Source organism: Chelonia mydas, chromosome 9, assembly GCF_015237465.2.
Source record: "Chelonia mydas isolate rCheMyd1 chromosome 9, rCheMyd1.pri.v2, whole genome shotgun sequence".
NCBI lineage: Eukaryota > Metazoa > Chordata > Testudines > Cheloniidae > Chelonia > Chelonia mydas.
The window spans coordinates 25,942,058-25,961,163 of NC_057855.1; the positions used below are offsets into that span (position 1 = coordinate 25,942,058).

Genomic DNA, 19,106 nt, shown 5'->3' on the forward strand with positions numbered 1-19,106 from the left:
AACATAATTAATGCTAATAAAAAAAAGTATCAAGTTTGGTTGATAAGATAGTATACTTACACTTTTATAAGGCATTTGAGTTGGTACTGCACAACATTTTGATTTAAAAAAACTAGAGCAATATAAAATTAACATAGTACACATTAAATGGTTTGAAAATTGGTTAACTGATAAGTCTAAAAATTTAACTGTAAAAGGGGAATCATAATTGAGAAGATGTGTTCCACAGGAATTGGTCAAGGGCCATTCACTATTTAACATGTTTCTCAACTACCTGGAAGAAAAGAAAATCACTTATAAAGCTTGCAGATGAACACAAAAATTGGGGCAGTAGTAAATAAAGAGGACAGGTCACTGATACAGAGTGGCCTAGATTGCTTAGTAAGCTAGGTACAAGCAAACAATATACATTTTAATGTGATTATATGTAAATGTATACATCTAGGAACAAAGAATGTAGGCCATACTTACACAATGGGGGACTCTATCCTGGGGAGCAGTGACTGAAAAAGATTTGGGGGCAGAGTAGATAGTCAACCAAACAGGAGCTCCCTGTGTGACACGCTGGCCAAGCGGTCTAATGCAATTCTTGGATGCATGAACAGGGGAATCTTGAATAAGAATAGAGAGGTTATTTTACCTTGGTATTTGGCACTGGTGCAACCGCTGCTGGAATACAGTGCCCACAATTCAAGAAGGTTGTTGATCAATTGGAGAGGTTCAGAGAAGAGCCATGAGAATGATTAAAGAATTAGAAAACATGCCTTATAGTGAGACTCATGGAGCTTAATCTATTTAGCTTAACAAAGAGAATGTTAAGGGGTGACTTGATTACAGTTTATAAACAAATATTAAATAATGGGCTCTTCAGTCTAGCAGAGAAAGTTATAACATCATCCAATGGCTCGAAGTTGAAGCTAGACAAATTCAAACTGGAAATAAAGTGTAACTTATTTAAACAGTTAGGTAATTAACCATTGGAACAATTTACCAGGGGTCATGCTCGATTCTCCATGACAGTTTTTAAATCAAGACTGGATGTTTTTCTAAAAGATCTGCTCTAGTAATTATTTTGGGGAAGTTCTATGGCCTGTGTTATACTGGAAGTCAGACTAGATGATCACAATACTCCCTTCTGGAATTGCAATCTATGAATTAACATGCCTGTCTTGCAAACCAAAATATGTATATTGGGCCCTATCCTGAAATCCATACTATTCAGTAATTACAATTATCAAGTATTGAAGTTTCCTACAAATTCTGTCATTAATGGGGGCAAAGTTCCCTGGAAGCAAGGATTCCCTTCCCTTGCCTGTGGATCTCAGAGGAGCCTGAGGTGGCAAGGGAATCCTCATTCACCCTTCAGCTCCTGCATGGCCCAAAAGAGCATAGCAGTTTCATGCTTCCAGAGAGTCCCCTACCCATAACTTAACCTCCCAAAGTGGGGAACTGTGGTACAGAGCAAGCAACAGACAAAAATAATATGGCCGCAGGCTGTCTTGATGAGAGCTGGCTTCTCCTAAGTTAGTGAAGGAGAAGGCAGAAGAGTCCAGCAGGCTGCCTGACGGTCCCCTTCATCTCTGTGGAAACTGAACCCCACAGAGGCTTCCACAGGGTCAGGGGAAGTAGGAAGGGTGGCAAGCTGTCTAGGCAGAATTCCACATTTCTGTGATTGAAAGCCCTTATTTCAAACTAGCATATTATAGTCAAAATGAAGTGCTTTGCTCGGGCCTTGTAAAACAATTTTTTGGGGAAAATTTCAGAAAAGGGGATTTGTTCTGATTTCAAACAAAAGGAAATTTTAAAGTGTTCAAATTTCCTACAGAATAGAAATTGAGTTTTGACCAGCTCTAGTTTGGAATAACAGTGGAATAATAGCAAATACTGAATCTTCTATCCTCTCCCCCTCCCCCACAACCACCCGATTTTTGTGTTTCATGATCACAGTAAGTGGTCCTATATTTTCACAGTTCTTTCCCCAAGTTTGTTTAAAAACTGAACTTGAATAAGAGTTAAAATAAGAGAACAGAGTCCAGATTAGATTACATTTGACTTTTTTTTAAAACAGGAAAAAAAAGAAAAAAGGAAGGCTAATGAGAGTCTGACATTTCCAATAATTTATTTATAACAACTTGTTCACTTAATATCATCAGCTGAATCCACCCTGAATTTTTACTTCACTGTTACCTTGAAAATGACCAGTGAAAACCAGTCATACTAAAATGCTACTGTACTGAACACTTTGAACTTGTTTGCCTCTATAGGAAGTTTATGACTTTGTTGGTGTTGATGCTGGGGATGTTTGCTTTGAAACCACTGACCTATTCAGTTGGTAGTTCGGGCATGGAATGTTTAGGGCCTAACAGTAGGTTCTGTCTCATGGACTGAGCGAGGAAAGGGGGTATGGCTAGACTTCAAGCTGAATGTCATCTTCAATAGTAAGTACAACCTACCAACATGCTCAGTAAGTCAATGGTGCCTTCTGAAAGCAACAGCAACAAGCACTCAGCTGAGCTGTGCAGCTGTGTCCTGTGCTTAACAGGGTTCCTTATTAAGTGGATACAGTGATCAGCCATCTTTACTCTTCTTTCTGAAGATTTACTGATTTCCTTCCCCCTGCTCCTTTATTATCTGGGAACATATAAGAATTCCTTTAGCTGGTCCAAATCAGCCCTAACCAGATCTCATCTTTGTCACTGAATATCCTCTGGTGCTTGCTGAAGGAACATAATGTGCTCATTTGGGCTTTCTTAACGAAATTTTAGGGGAATCTGTCATTTTATTTTTGGCTGTACTTTGCCCTATTTTTCTATTTTAATACCAGAAATTATTATAAGACATAAGAGATCTTTGTGATCTTTCTTAGAAGCCACTATTAGTGGCTATTAAACTAGTTCTCTCACACTAGGATAAATCAATGGTAAGTTTAGTCCTCTTTACCCATGATATTGGGGCATCTGTGTGGTAGCTTCTTAACTCTGCAGTATTGCCTTAAGGCTCCTCCCACCCCCACCCCAACATGGGAGAGTTCCATCACACAAAAGAGGAAGTTGCACAAGACTGCATCTGCAGTAACTTTCATTGGTTTCTCCTGCACGTTTGGGGGAGGAGGAAGAATCTGAAGACATATGAGTTTCTTCATTTGTAAAATGGGGTAATGATACTTGCCCACCTACCTCCAGGGGTCATGTGGGATTAATTAATGAATGTAAATCACATTGAGAACTTCAGAAGAGACTATAGGACTTCCCTAAAAATCATTCTTATGGCCTACATTATGCAGGAGATCAGACTAGATGAGCATAATTATCCCTTCTGGCCTTCAAAATCTATTAAAACTATTGAAGTTAAACTTTTTGAATGTATTTACCCTCTTGGATCTTTGCATGACACCAAATTTTTCTTTAATTCAATACCTATTTAGAAACAGTTTGAAGAACTGATCTGTGGAGGACTCAGCAATATGGACTATGATAAAGAGAAAGCTAGAAGAATTCACATTTCATTTCTATCATACTTTGATGACAGTTCAGCTAATGACTTTACAGAGTTGTCCCAACACTTGATGTTATGAGCAACGCTAGGCCAGACTATGTATATGAAATGACATTGTTGTGGCTTCTTTATGGCAAAAATTGTCACTGAATTTATCTTTCTTCTTTTGCTAAGGGTTTTTGAATGATTACGCTCTCACCTCCAGGTGAAGTATTAATTCATTAGGACTTTGAGCTCTGTTGGCCTTTAAAACCACAAACATTTTTACATTGGGCAGGTTCATTATTTAGATAACTTATCATCTGTGACACTGGTTCAAAAGAGACTTCCCAGATTCATTATTTAGATAGAGTCCCATTAGCTAGGATATGAAAAAGTGCAGGATTTTAAAGATATAAGATGAATTATGGATTCAGAGCCCAAATTTACAACACTTGCTCATCTTGAGCAATACTATGGGAGTAATTAAATGCATCTAGTAAGAGCTGTTCAATGGAAGTAGGGGTGACAGACTCAGCTCCTCCACGGCCAAAGCTAACGTACAAAACCTATGCCCGGGGCAATCAAACTCAGGCTACGTCTACATTACGCACCTTACAGCAGCACAGCTGTACCACTGCAGCTGTGTCGCTATAAGGTCTCCCGTAGAGCCACTCTATACTAGTGGGAAGAGCTCTCCTGCCGGTATAACTAACTCCCCCCCTGCACCCCAACATGCCACAGGAAAGCGTCTACCACCACCATAGTGCTGTCCACACCGGCACTTTTGTTGGTGAAACTTTTATCAGTCAGGGGAATGTTTTTTTCCAGACCCCTGACCAAAAAAAGGTTTCACCAACAGAAGTGCTAGTGTAGACAACGCCTCAGTGGAGGAACTTGACAATCTTTTGCCAAATTTCACCCACTTAGCAGAACTTCAGCAGGATTTTAGGGGGATCTGTCATTTTATTTTTGGCTATACTTTGCCCTGTTTTCTATTTTAATAGCAGAAATTATAGCAAGACATATAAAAGATTTTTGTGATCTTTCTTAGAAACCATTATTAGCAAGGATATGGGCATTTACTGCTGCTCAGCTAGATTTTGATAGAAAGCACAAAATCCCACAAGCTACACCATAGAACCCGAAACACTTTGTACATTGTCCACATTTAGATCACTTTAACCAAAATTTTGATGATGATGTAAGTCTTAATTTTGATTAAACAAACGACAATCTATTGGATAGCCACATGCTCTGTTATTGGTGTATCACATAGCCACGAGAAATAAACGGGTTCTGTTCTTTTGCCTGATACATTAGTCTCCTTAGCTGGAAGAGCTGAAAAGACTGTGACCAGAGCTTGTCAAGGGAGCAGGTTATACTGCTCTGATATAATCCCGGGACGGTTTTAGGTCCACATAAGCATAAAAAAGTGTTACAACAAATATACTCATTACAAACGATTGCTCTTCACTAACCCAAAGCAAAGCTGTGCCATCTAGCAAAGTTGAGAGTTGCACATTAGAACAGAACCTCCGAGAAGTTCTTAGTGTTGCCCCTGTGGCCTGACTGGCTGGCCAACATTCAGGGTTGTTTGTTAGGGGGAGAAACTGATGAGTCAAGTATTTATTTGGTGCAATCCTGTTTCTTTATAAAGAACGTACACCAAGTCCTATTTCCCTTAATGCAGCAGAAACAATGGGAACCAGTTTACTTGTTTAGAAAACCCAGTCTGCCTTTCCAGTAAGTACTGTACTCAAAATAATCTGTCTCACTCTCACCACTGCTTCTCTGTCTTTCTCTCACTCACACACCTGCAACCAGTCAACCCCTCTCTCTATGTTTGCAATCAGTCTCAGTGAAACCTCTTGTCCATAAGGCTTAGCTTCTCATCAGCCTTGCTATGTGGCTCACTGCCTTGAGTGATGGCTTCCTATTGTTTTAGCTATCACTATACAAAAAGGCATTTAATAGCTCCTTCCATGTAACCTCAATGAAAGGTAGTCAGGCACCTGTCAACTTTAGCCAGGTCTGTGATTGATCTGTAGATCAAAAACACACTTGATAGCAACCATTAACCCCTTCCACCATAATAGTAACTCCATTCAAGAACAGGAGAAGGTGTCAGCATTTGTCCACTCAGCCAGCTCCCTATCCAGTCAATGAAGGAGGTAAGATAAAAGAAAAGACAGAGGGGACAAGGCACTTCATAGAGTTCTTGAGATATGGAATGTTTAAGGATATCTTTGATTTTACTCATAAAATGGCAGCACCAAGTATGGAAAGGACTGAGGCATCTGCAACAGAAACTGAAAAATATTGACCTTAATATGAAGTTAAATTAATAAAAGAAGAGACACCTAGAAAAATATTTTAAGAATATTTCCATGATGTTTTCATGTGGTTAACTGAGTGGATTCTGATACCAGGAATGTTGCATGTATTGTGTTATTCTGATAGATTGAGGAAGGTGAGCTTTATATTTACCTTCCAGGGTTCCAATACATTTGCATATGGCGTGATACACTTATCAAAAAGACTACAAATGATCACATTTCTGAAATATTAGTCAGTCTTTGAGTTCAGGCAATGAAAGAGGAAGAATGCTATGAAGCAGCTATAGGTTTTATTCATTGTAGCAATACATTCATGGTGAACATTCTTATTTTACAGGCTTCTCTTCATAAACAACAAATGTTATTAGCAAGCTTGTGCTCCAATGCCTGAAGCAAAGCAGCGGTAGGGAAAGTCAGTGATAATGCAGTTGCTCTGTCACATTTCCAGTTTGGGAATGTCAGTGTCGTTAATTGAGTTTGAACATATCACTGATGTTCAGGTCTGTATTGATTGTTTTTAACAAGTCTGTGTCAGTTTCACATCAAATGAGGATTAAAAAACTGGAAAAATGGGCTGAAATAGTGGGGTGGCAAAATATCCTGATGACATGGAGGATAATCTAAGGTTGTGAGGGATTCCAGAAGGACCTAGGACCACATAATTGGTCAGTACAATAGCAGCTGTCGTTTCTTTGTTAGTTTTCCTTCTCTCCTGCTTTCCTTCCAGACACTGTCTCTAACTTCCATTAATTTTTAAAAAGTGAGATAATATCCATAACCGTTATCATAGCTATAGAGCTTTTGCCATAGTAATCTGCATCTTCCCATATTGCCTTCCTCGCCCATTTTAAAGACATCTCTCGCTGTGTTATGTTATTTGAAAACTGTGCCATGCTGGAGCCAAAGGCCTATCAATCATTTTTAATGGTCTGCAAAGCACTGTGCACACTGGTAGCACCGTATAAGAGTATGAATTCACTGAATAAAAATACATATATATCAAAAAGGTGTTACATACCAGAGAACTAACCCTGCATTCCTTGAGCACCCAAATGCTCCCTCAGATCTCCGATTTATATTGTGGTAATACCTGGAGGCCCCAGGCAGAGATTGTGGTTCCTTTGTGCTGAGCATTGCACATGTTTGCACCCAGGCACATGCACAAAATGAAGATACAGTTCTTGCCCCAAAGAGCTTATAGCCTAATCAATAAAAGTTTGAAATGGTCACAGAACACAGGACAAGGCTATGGATGACATAATTTAAGTTACATGTACACAGTGAGCATTGACTTGTTTGTAACCTCTCAGGAAAGAGGACATTGTGGACAGCTTCATCTTTCATAGAGGAGAAAGGTTTCCTTCAGCACTTATCTATATTTCTTTCTCCAAGGGGATGCAAATAAGGTGGAATGAGCTTAGGCTGACCAGATAGCAAGTGTCAAAAATTGGGACAGGAGGTGGGGGGTAATAGGTGCTTATGAGAGAAAAAGACCCTAAAATCAGGACATCTGGTCACCCTAAATGAGCTTAAGCCATATTCCTAACCTTACGAAATCACTGGCACTTGTTACTGACTCGCATAGCCTCACTCTCAGCGAATGTCAATCATGGTGTATAGAGAGGAATTAGAACTCATCTGGGTCATCACAGGCTCTGGCATGTATTGAGCACAAAGTCCACAATTTCTGCCACAGACTTGAGGGGATTGCAGTGCTGCAGTACCTTATTGGCAGAAGAGTTTTCTGTTTACGTCTCCTTACTTGTGCTTAAAAGTATATCGAAGACAACTAAGTGTATTTCCACAGCCACTGGCTTTGTGATCACACTTGATGGTGCTGGGCAGGAGTCAGTCCCTATATTTCATCAGTCTTATGCAGGGCAATGCTGACTATGACACCTGTCCATAGCATCTGTCAGTGGCAGAAGTAAGTTATATTTCTATACCGGAGAGGATGCAAATAAAGTAAATGGAATTTGAGTTCTTATCCATCACCTCTGGATGTCTTTGGCATTTGGAGATTTTATTGCCTAGAATGAGGCTCTGCACTGAGACTGAAGGGAAGGAAAAATACAAACAGCCACTCTGATCCTGTTGATGTGATTTTTGTGCCGCTTTTGCTTTCATGGATATTTAGCACAGTGGCAGTCACCTTATATTTGCTGAAGAACCCTTCTATACCAGTGTTTACAATTTGTTTGCAGTGTTATTGTAGCATGTTGGTCCCAGGATACAAGATAGACAAAGTGGTGGGGTGACATCTTCTATTGGACCAATTTCTGTTGGTCAAAGATACATGCTTTCGAGCTCCACAAAGTCTTCAGATACAAGTAGAGCTTGAAAGCATGTCTCTTTGACCAACAGAAATTGGTCCAATAAAGGTTGTTGCCCGAGCCACCATGTCTCAGTTTTTACAATCACTGATTAGAGAAAGGAAGTGTGGTCCAGTGGTCAGAGTTCTAGCCGGCCATGGGAGATCCAGGTTCAATTTGCTGCTCTGCCACAGACTTCTTGTGTGACTCGGGGCAAATCACTTAGTCTCTAAGGTGCCACAAGTACTTCTTTTCTTGAAGCACAGAGACTAACAAATTTATTTGAGCATAAGCTTTTGTGAGCTACAGCTCACTTCATCGGATGCATGCAGTGGAAAATCCAGGAGGGAGATTTTATATACAAACAGAGAACATGAAACAATGGGTGTTACCGTACACACTGTAATGAGAGTGATCAGGTAAGGTGAGCTATTACCAGCAGGAGAGAAAAAAAAAAAAAACCCTTTTGTAGTGATAATCAAGGTGGGCCATTTCCAGCAGTTGACAAGACCGTGTGAGGAATAGTAGGGGGGAAAAATAAACATGCAGAAATAGTTTTACTTTGTGTAATGACACATCCACTCCCAGTCTTTATTCAAGCCTAATTTAACAGTGTCCAGTTTGCAAATTAATTCCAATTCAGCAGTCTCTCATTGGAGTCTGTTTTTGAAGGTTTTTTGTTGTAATATTGCGACTTTTAGGTCTGTAATCGAGTGACCAGAGAGATTGAAGGGTTCTCCGACTGGTTTTTGAATGTCATAATTCTTGACATCTGATTTGTGTCCATTTATTCTTTTACATAGAGACTGTCGGGTTTGGCCAATGTACATGTCAGAGGAGCATTGCTGGCACACGATGGCAAAAATCACATTAGTAGATGTGCAGGTGAACGAGCCTCTGATAGTGTGGCTGATGTGATTAGGTCCCATGATGGTGTCCCCTGAATAGATATGTGGGCACAGTTGGCAACGGGCTTTGTTGCAAGGATAGGTTCCTGGGTTAGTATTTTTGCTGTGTGGTGTGTGGTTGCTGGTGAGTATTTGCTTCAGGCTGGGGGGCTGTCTCCCAAGATCTGTGAGAGTGATGGGTCAGGATAGGTTGTAGATCCTTGATGTTGCGCTGGAGAGGTTTTAGTTGGAGGCTGAAGGTGATGGCTACTGGCGTTCTGTTATTTTCTTTGTTGGGCCTGTCCTGTAGTAGGTAACTTCTTGGTACTCTTCTGGCTCTGTCAATCTGTTTCTTCACTTCAGCAGGTGGGTATTGTAGTTGTAAGAATACTTGATAGAAATCTTGTAGGTATTTGAGCATAAGCTTTCGTGAGCTACAGCTCACTTCATCGGATGCATGCAGTGCACCATCTATAAAATGAGGGTCATAGCACTGCCCTGCTTCACAGCATGTTGAGAGGATAAATACAGGCACTCAGATACTGTGGGGGGGAAGTGAGAATCAAAGATAGGTAGATAGACGATATTGGGTTGGGTGGGGTAGAGATACCCAGCCAAAAATACCTCTCTCCAAAGCAGGAAAATAACATCCTTTGAAAGGGTGCGGCCACTGTGTTAGCAGGACTGTACTGGGTGGTGCACAAGTTGAGTCAGCCCTTTTGGGCTTGGCTGCATTACAGAATTCATTGGTTTTGAAGTACAATTGCGAACAATCAAGGTAGCGAACAGAGTTGACCATTGCTCAATGGTCAGCATAGACCCGGACAAAGCATGTTTGGTATTTTGTCCAATAACGAAGATTGAACCCTGGTCCCATGATCACCTACTGCATTTAAACATGATCATATTTTGCAATGGAGGCAAGCCCTTCATGAGGTTTTGTTCATGTTAGGCCTTTGTTGACCTGACAACCCCCCATGGCTTTGTACACCCTGAGGGCAAAGACAAAGAGACCCTTCACATGCAGGGTGGAAGTTCCTTTCACCTCTCTCCACACAGGCCTACCTTACTCAAGCCCTTAGTTTTCAGACACAACCCATCTCTCAATATAAGGTGAATTCCTGAACACATCTCACTTATTAAGCAAGATTTACTGGGAACCTGTACCGAAACATTCTTATTCACCTAGCGCAGCAGTTCCCAAACTGTGGGTCAGGACCCCAAAATGGGGCGTTATCCTGTTTTAATAGGGTTGCCAGGGCTGGCATTACACTTGCTGGGGCCAGAGGCTGAAGACCAAGACCAAGCCCTCCCGCCCAGGGTCGAAGCCTGAGCCCCATTGCCCAGGGCCAAAGCCTGAGGACTTCATCCCTTAGTGGTGGGGCTCAGGTCACAGGCCCCCCCACCTGGAGCTGAAGCCCTTGGACTTTTCCTTCCCCACCTCCAAACAGTGGAGCTCATGTTTCCCCTTCCCCCACCCCCCAAATCCAGGGCAGCTGAGCTCGGGCAAGCTCAGGCTTCAGTCCTCCCTCCTGGGGTCGTGTAGTAATTTTTGTTGTCAGAAGGGGGTTATGGTGCAATGAAGTTTGAGAACCCCTGGCCTAGCATATACAAAGAAAAGCACTGAAGTTTTCTTGCAATAATTTCAATAAAGTGAGTTCAGCAGTCCCTAGATCCACATTCTCTCTCATAATCAGAACAAACAACATGCCATTAGAAGTGTACATTCCTCAAATTTCTCTCTACAAGCCAGCTTACTGCCAGTGACCTAAAGCCTTCCGAAGGCAACTTGTTCAAAAAACACATAGCGACTATCTCCTGGAATCCAGCCTTTTCTGATGATTAAGAAAAAAGGCAAAACTTCACTGGGCTGACAAAACAGAGACATTTGTAGAATCTGGAACAGTCTAGCTATCCACAAGTTTCCTATATTTTGCCTCAGAAACATAATACTGCAAATTGCAAACTGTAATGCTTCCCTTTCCCTGTTCAAAATGGAGACAGCAACTATTCCCAAGCATAAGCATATTCCCACAGTTACATTAAAATACTAGGCATCTCTAAACACTCTGACCCAAATCCTACCTCAGGTGCGGAGGATGAGCAGCCTGACTTAGTGCAGGGGGCATATGGGCAGGTGAGGAAACCTTTCTGCTCCAGAAGTTTGGAGCTGCTCCGCAACTGGTAGTACTGCAACTCCTGCTCCAGTGAGCAGAAAATCCATGTGCTGGCATTTTCAATAGCCTTGCTCCTCAGACTTAAAGATTTGCAGCGTTCTTAAGGGCGCTAGGTGTGACGGTTAAGTTGATCATAACCCTTGGTTGTATAGGTGGAGACGTAACAGCATTTGTTCCCCCCAGTTCAAAGTCTTCTTTTTTCCCTTGTGTCTGACTGACAGAGACTTAGTAATTACACTGTTAATGGTAATGACACGAGTACCCCCCATAACTCTTTCAGTTATTGGAAACAATGTGATTATTATATATTTTGGCTCAGATAGCAATTATAGCTCAGTTTTAAAAGGAAAAGTTGTTCAGACATGACTTCTCTTGTTGCATCAGTGTATTCCCAGCAGAGGATGATATACTCTTCCTATAATTATCCCAGTTAGTGAGAACCATCTCCTTAATGCTGTATGCACTGTTCGTGTAACACGGTCAGCCACCACACAAGCATACCCTCTCATTGCCAGGGGTGGTTCTATAGCAGCCTGACTCAGTTTCCCTTCTCTCACAAGGCTCCTCACTAACTCACCATCACAGTCCCTTCCCGGTCAAATAAAGTGACCCAGCCATCTAACAAGCGGTCAGGCCATGGCTTATGATGCAAGAGATAGCATTATTAAATCAGGAGTCAGGAGCTTTGGGAATATAAATGGGAGTCTCCCTGATAGAGGCACCCTCACTCCCTACAGAACTCACCTGCAGCTACTTCCTCAAGCCAGCTAGAACTTTCCAGGCTTCTATCCTGCCTGGGCCTCCTCAGTGAAGTGTTACCAACTCCCACTTCAACCCCTTTCCTTTCCTCCATTATCTCCCCCTGGCCTCGCCTGAGCTAATCACATGCCTTCATTATTGCCCACCAGGGGAGGTGAGCTAAACTTGTCACAGGTAGGTTAAGGCCCCATTTCCCCTTAAAGGATCCAGCCACTCCATAGCAGTGTACACAACAAGGTTGGTCCTGCTTGTGTATGCTAGAAGTGAGCAGAGGACAGCTAGCCCTGCCATTGCTGTTGGCCCCAGATGGGGGATGTCTAAGTGAACCTGATGCCTCTGCCTTTCATGTGGCTGAGGCATAGATGGAGGGAAATGGCCACACTTTGCAAAGGTGTAGCAAGTTTCAATACCCAAGAGATTCTCCACAGTGCCCAGAAAGCATTAAGCCTTACATATGCACTCATATAACATGGTATTGGGGGCAATCCAGAAATGTAGACTAATATTCTTAACCTGACCTCAAATTCCCTCGTAGTGAATTCCCTCAAAAAGCAAAGATATAAAGGATGAACTTTCTTCACAGAGAAGGGCTCTATGTGCCAACAGAATTCCCTTTTTTACTGGGGCTGAGGATGAAATAGTTCCAACACAGGCAGCTGGTAAGAGACTTCATTTGCAGGGCAAGAGGTAGCAGGACAAATCTTTGTTTGTATAAATCAGCATGGTGCCATTGAGTTCAGCAGAGCTAGGCCAATTACACCAGCTGAGGATCTGGTCAAAGGTTCACCATCCAGTTCTATTCTGATAAGTGACTGACTATAAATAGTTCTGTCTCATCTGACTCAGCACATCTGCTCCGGGTGCGTATTTAGAGTTCTAGCTGCTCATATAGTGAGAAATGGCTTTCCTGTGTGTTTGTCCTGTTAGCCCTGCTGAGCCAACACAGCTGAACTCGTTTCTCATTCCTTCCTATGCATCAACAAAGTTGTGTACTCAGTTCCAATCACTTACACTTGAGCAACCCCACTGAAGGAAATGGGTTTGCACAGTGTAAATAAGGGGCTAATTTGGCCTGTAGAACCTTTATTAGTGGGAATGAGCCAAATAGAAAGAACCCACTCTGACTCTCAGATTGTAGGCTGAGTTTATAGGGCTAGCAGGGAGAAAAAAAAATATTCAAAAACAATGTAGCGTGAGGAGATAAACACAAAAAGCCATGCCTTATGTAGTAACTACAGCATTCCCTCACAAGGCAGTCCCTCTCTTTAGTAAATTCTCCCTACAACACATCCTGGTTCTCTCTGGTAGGCTTGGAGGAACAGGAACTCTATAACGACTCCACAAACAGAATATATTTAATCTGGAATCTGAGAGACGGTAATGATGGAGTCCCATAACACCATTTTTACAGTCACTTTTAAGAACAGAAGAACACTTTAAGGGGAAAGTTGTGCTAGAGTAGTCTTTCCCAAATAGTAGGTCCCACTCCACCAGTGAGTCATGGAAAGGTTCTAATCCAGGGCTGGATTAACCCATTAGTGAGCTGGCCCAGGCAAAGATATACTGATTCCAGGTCAGTGCAGAGGGAAGGCCCTGGGGAGGTTGGAAAATACACCTACCCTGCACTCACCCTACAGCTGCAGCTCCTATCCCACAGGGCTGGTCCCAGCTCCCTGCTGTGCCCATTGTGACCTGGAACACAGGGGCACGCAGAGATGTGCCAGCAGACAGCCGCCTCTGGGAGCAGCGTGGGGCCACTGGCCATGGCATGCAGGCAGCTTGCCTGCCTAAGCCCTGCTGTGCCGCCAGCTGGGACTTGGGGGCAGGCTGTCAGATATTTGTCCTGCATTTTGGGGTCCCTCCTGTCATTGAGGGCACCATGCCACCACACAGTTTGTTTCATGGTAAATCCGCCCCTGCTAGAACTGTATCTTACAAGATTGCATCCAAATATTTTTACATTTAAGTCTGCAACTGACAAATTGCAACCTGTAGGGAAAGCAGCAGTCTTTGGCATTAGCTTGTAGTTTGAAATCTGTCAGACTCCCAGTAGCACATGATCTGCTGGAAAAGAAATGGTTCCAGCTCTGATGAGTGTTTACTGTATAAAATTAAACCACATTACAGGGAGTATTGCTGTTGCTGACATCCCTTTAAGTCACAGAAGTGACATCAAAGATAGCAAACATAGCTGGTAGTAGGCAAAGGCATTTGTGAAATGATGTACTTTATGCATGGAGTGTTAGTTTGAAAGACTTCATAACAAGCATATCTGCTTTATAATTCACTTCACCAGCATGAAACATGTTAGCATCTTTATAGATTTGTTCTCCACACAAAAAAAAAAAAAAGTCACTTTCAAAATACCTGCTTTGAAAACACTGAGTAAAACTGGCTGGTTGGCAAGCCCATCTACATCACAACAAATATCCAGTGTTATGTAAAAGAACCATGTTCACAGCAAGACTGGCCATTTCATTATCTTGTAAAGTAGACTATACTTTGACACTGGATGGTGATTAGCTGGATACGCCATTCTGGGTCATGCCATATTCACATTTATACCCCATAAAAATCACCATGGGGATTGGATGAATCAATGAGATTCAAGTAACAATCCATTCAATCCTGCCCTCCCTCAATAGCCAAACCCAGATCACATTGTGAAGCGTGGTTAATCTGTTTTCCATCATTACATTCCGATGGCAAGATCTGGCCTACTTTAGCAGTACACTGGGGCTTCCTTGTTAGTGGTGCCCCAGTGAGCACATTGCTCCAGGAAAGCCCCAAATCTGCATGATCTAACCTTTCAAGATGCTCTGTGCATCTTAGAGCTTCACATCAAGGGATGCCTCAAAACATAAAATTGAAGAGGAGAAGCAATGGCAGCCTAGGTTTGCTGCTATCAAGGGTTAGGCAGTGGCACTTCCCACCTGAGGAGCACTGCAAGGAGCAGACTGAAGAACTGCTTCTTTGCTAGTGGGGAAAAGGGTTTGATCCTTCTCCTAAAGAAGACTGCTGCTTTGGGGGAAAGTGCACTAAGCAATGATGTACTGGGATGGGCTCTTGTGAGCTCCTGGTTAAAATTCTACCTCCTAACTGCTAGGAGGCTTAGAATAATTTCCCTGCCACTGACACAGTTACTTCCCTCCAAGGATCATCCTTACCTATAACTTAAAAAACACTTGTATCCCCTTAGCCCATTTGAGGGATTCAGAGAAGCAGCTTACACAGGGGCAGAGGCTAGAACTGCAGCTGAGACTGCCTGCCTTATCTGTGCTGAAGGAAGAGACTGTCTGGGCGGGGCTGGACCAGAAACTAGATTAGAATGCCTGGGTGACCAACTGCAGGCTGAGAAGACCTTGCAAGTGGCTGGCCAACATGACCAAGGAGAGAAAGATGGCTGCAGAGAGACAAGGTTGGAGGAGAAGCAGCCAGCCTAAGAGTTGCTCACTGCAGTAGAAGGCTCTTTTGATACTCCTTGTCAAAGACCTGAGCCCCCCACTCCACAACAGAGACCAAGGTCCAAGATTCTTCTGCACCAGTGAAAGCTAGCTGAACTTCCCCTGCACCAGGAGCTAGGAACCTGAAGCCCACTGGTCCTACAGTGGATGACAAAGTCTCTGAGGAGGGAAAAATAAGGGACTCCACCAGGAGTGCCCCAGGAGAGGATTATAGAAAGTCAATTAATCTTCTCTATCCCCCATCATCAAATCAATTCACCAGCCCTCACACTTGTCAAATTAACCTGCTCCCAACAATTCAATTAACCCCTCCCTCCCTCCAGTCATCAAATCTAATAACCTACCTCCCCCCCCCCCCCCGCATCAAATCTGCTCACCTCCTATTACATCACCTAATATCTCACTTCCTCAGTTCAATTCACCCCCTCAGTCCCACTAGCACTTATTAGCAGGCAGCTACTGTTCCACATCCGCCAGTTCCCTTCTTCTCTCCAGCCAGAGGCTGGGAACACTGCTGAGTGTATCTTCACCCCCAGACCCTGTTCCTTTCCCTCCAGCCCAGGTTAGAGCGTAGCGCTGTTGGGTAGTGGGAGTGTTGTCTGAATTCCCTGCACTCCTGCAGACTGCACCAGGAACTGCAAATCAGAGCTTCTGCCCCCAGTGTGGAAATCAGTGGCAGGTTCTAGCTGAGGCAGGGTGCCTCTTCTCCTGGGCAACTCTGGTGCAGCAGTGGCTATTTGGGGGCTCGTTGATTAGGCTGCTCCTCCTCTGCCCAAGGCCAGGGTGACCGGATAGCAACTGTGATAAAACAGGACAGGGGATGGGGGGTAATAGGCGCCTATATAAGAAAAAGCCCCCCAAAATGGGACTGTCCCTATGAAAACGGGACATCTGGTCACCCTACTCAAGGCAGACTGAGATGGGAAAGACTAGCTGGGGGCAAAGCTGCTCTTCCTTCACAACTTCTTGCTGTGACCTGGCAAATGAAACCACAGTTGCATTTGAATGTGTGTGTTACCAGGCTCGCCCCTTACAATTGCTTACATCATACGACTGGCCTGGGGCAGCCATGCACAGCTAGTGGGAGCGGTCTGATGATGTAGTTAGTGCTTCTATGTCATGTTTCATTGTGTTATTACTCTGTATCCAGCCAAGAGAGTTGTGCGAGTAGAAATCTGCCAGAACTGGTCTTAGTCTGTTCTCCTGGCAGAGAAAACATTTTTTTATCTCTTGCTCACATCCCTGACATTAGCTGTTGATAAAGAGTAGTTGCCATTTTGTTAAATCACCTATGACTCTTAGTAATTACTTCTCCAAACACCACACAGCTGACAAACCAATTGACACACTTGCTCCCCACATAGTCTCATTCAGTCAGTCTCCTTTATCTCATTTATTCCAGGAGCATCAGTAATTTTAAATATTAAACATAGCCTTACCTTTCATGTTATAAGTAATGTTTCTATAGTTCTGACATTTAATACAATGCTATGTCATTTCTTCCTTTAAACAGGTGTCATTTACCGTGCTCTATGTTATGCTTAAAGGAAAAGAAAGTAGCACATCTAACTCCTTTGTTTTGGGGAAACTCTGAAATCCAGTGTTTTCTCTTACTGCTCAGATCCAGGAGCATCACACAATGCACTTTAGAAGGTCATATGAATTCTTTGGGTTGGTCCTGGCGCCCGTATTTAGGTTTAGCAAGGGAAAATCCCATTGAAGTCAATGGTGGTTCATCTAAAAAGGACAGAGCAAAGACTTCAGGATCTGGCCCCTCATTAAGTCTTATGAAGATGATTTTTAAAAACCTACCACACTAATGATAATAAGACCTAATTCTCCTCACACAGGTTTTATGCTATACTTTCCTCAATGGAGGTGCTCCTGATTCTTACCAGGGTATTAGAGAAGAGAACCTGGCCTGATGCTTCCAACTAGCTGAAATTGTATTGTATTCTGTTCCTCCCCAACCCCAACCTTTGTAAACCAGCAAAAGTAAATCAGGGATTTCAAAATCCTAGATATATATGATGGCTAATTCTTGGCACTACCAAGAGGGTAACCTCAAAGCTATTGGCTTTAATGGAAGGAATATTGAGCCCATTTAAAAAGCCATGGATATACTGCATAAAATACTGGATTCATTAAATTCTCAGCCTAGCTTATTTAATTTATACTATGATATTTGATTTCCTGAAGATGCTGTTGTCAAATACCACACATTACATTTGTTTTTTGATATTTTATTATTGCTTATTGGATAAACTTCTCCAGCTTCTTTGACATAGGCTGGGAGGAAGGAGCCAGGATAGAGTGTGGAGGAACCAACCCAGATGAAATAGCATAAAACTGACCTAACTCCCAGGTTTAGGGTCATGATGCAGGTAGGTAATTTCCAATATGTCATTTGAAGTGGAAAAATGAGTTTCAACAACAATTGACTCATAGCATTATAGATTATGGCTTTGATTTAGTTACCATGTAAACTGATCATGTTCATGAACTCTGTAGTTAATATTAATTGTAAACATTATTGATAGAAGATTATGTTTCTGGAGATATATAAAGTGCCCATGGATACTTAGAAAGGAATTTAGAAGTAGCCTTTGAAAAAACTGCTCTCTCTAGTTCTTTATTTCTAAATGCCCTCCGGGACTGTTAAACATTTTTCTAAGCAAGCAAAACTAACTGAGTTGTCATATTAAATATTTTTCTGGGTGACTGGATGGTCTATAGTGCTGGTACAGTTAGGAATGCTGCTTGATGCACTTTCTTTAGAGTGCTATTCTCTATAACACCTTTATGTATTTCATTTTCTGAGTCATACCATCCCAATTGATGTGATGTGCCGGTCTTGCAACATAGTTGGTATCAGCTTTGAATACAAACTACTAGACTTAAGCTCACTGATCCCGTCCATTGGCAGCTGTAGAGGAGATTAAATAAGCATAATTGTTTGCCAGCCAGTTTGGCTAAGACACAGAGCCTGATCAAAAAGCTGTTGCAGTCAGTGGGAGTCAGGCCCATGAGGGAAGAGGAGAGCCCTCAAGACTACAGATGTTCCTCTATGCAAATACAATACAATGCAATACTTTCTGAATTTTGTAGTGGAAGCCAGGCATGGTGGGGACAGGGGGGGAAGTGCTGGGGGAACAGTGGTTCTGTGCAGTTTAAGTTCTCCAGCAAACAAGCAGATTTTCAGCAGGGAGCTAGCACTGCTAAATCAGCTCTGTGCTTTACCCTCCCTCCCCTCTTGCTCACGCAGATGACAGAGCCAGTGACACCACTGCTGCCTCAGGAGCCATGCAGCAAGGAGGTTAGTGGACAAGGGAAGAGAGAGGAGAGTTTGAAGGACAGAGGGCTTGCTTGACTCCTCAGGATCTGTACAGGTACCCCCTGTCCTCAGTGTACCTGCAAATCCCACTTTATACACAGGGAGGATGGCTAGTGTTTTCTACAACACGCACATTGTTGTCTGGCTATGACAAAAGAAGGACAGGAGACATTTGACACAGGTTTAATCAGGCCACAACTTTATTATTAGATGTCTAGGACTACCTGGCAGATAACAGTGTACAGTACAGGTAACCCTGTGTTTATTCCATAATTACCTGAGGGGCTTATACCAGTTCTCTCTTTTTCCATCCATGTCCCTTCAGCAAATCCATGGCTGGGACCTTACCCTACCTGAGGT

General features: G+C 42.7%; 2 long non-coding RNA genes across 3 annotated transcripts in view; one reads left to right on the plus strand and one right to left on the minus strand.

Annotated features, from left to right (window-relative positions):
• The window catches only part of LOC122461782, a 114,017-nt gene extending 101,938 nt beyond the window's left edge, over positions 1-12,079 (minus strand). For both annotated transcript variants that reach the window (XR_006283954.1, XR_006283955.1), the window contains exon 1: positions 11,934-12,079. This is a non-coding gene — a long non-coding RNA (uncharacterized LOC122461782). The remainder of the gene's footprint in view (positions 1-11,933) is intronic.
• Positions 352-16,311, plus strand: LOC122461783. Its single transcript, XR_006283956.1, has 3 exons — positions 352-364; positions 9,581-9,584; positions 16,195-16,311. It is a non-coding gene; the product is annotated as an uncharacterized LOC122461783 (long non-coding RNA).
• The last annotated feature ends 2,795 nt before the right edge of the window (positions 16,312-19,106 follow it).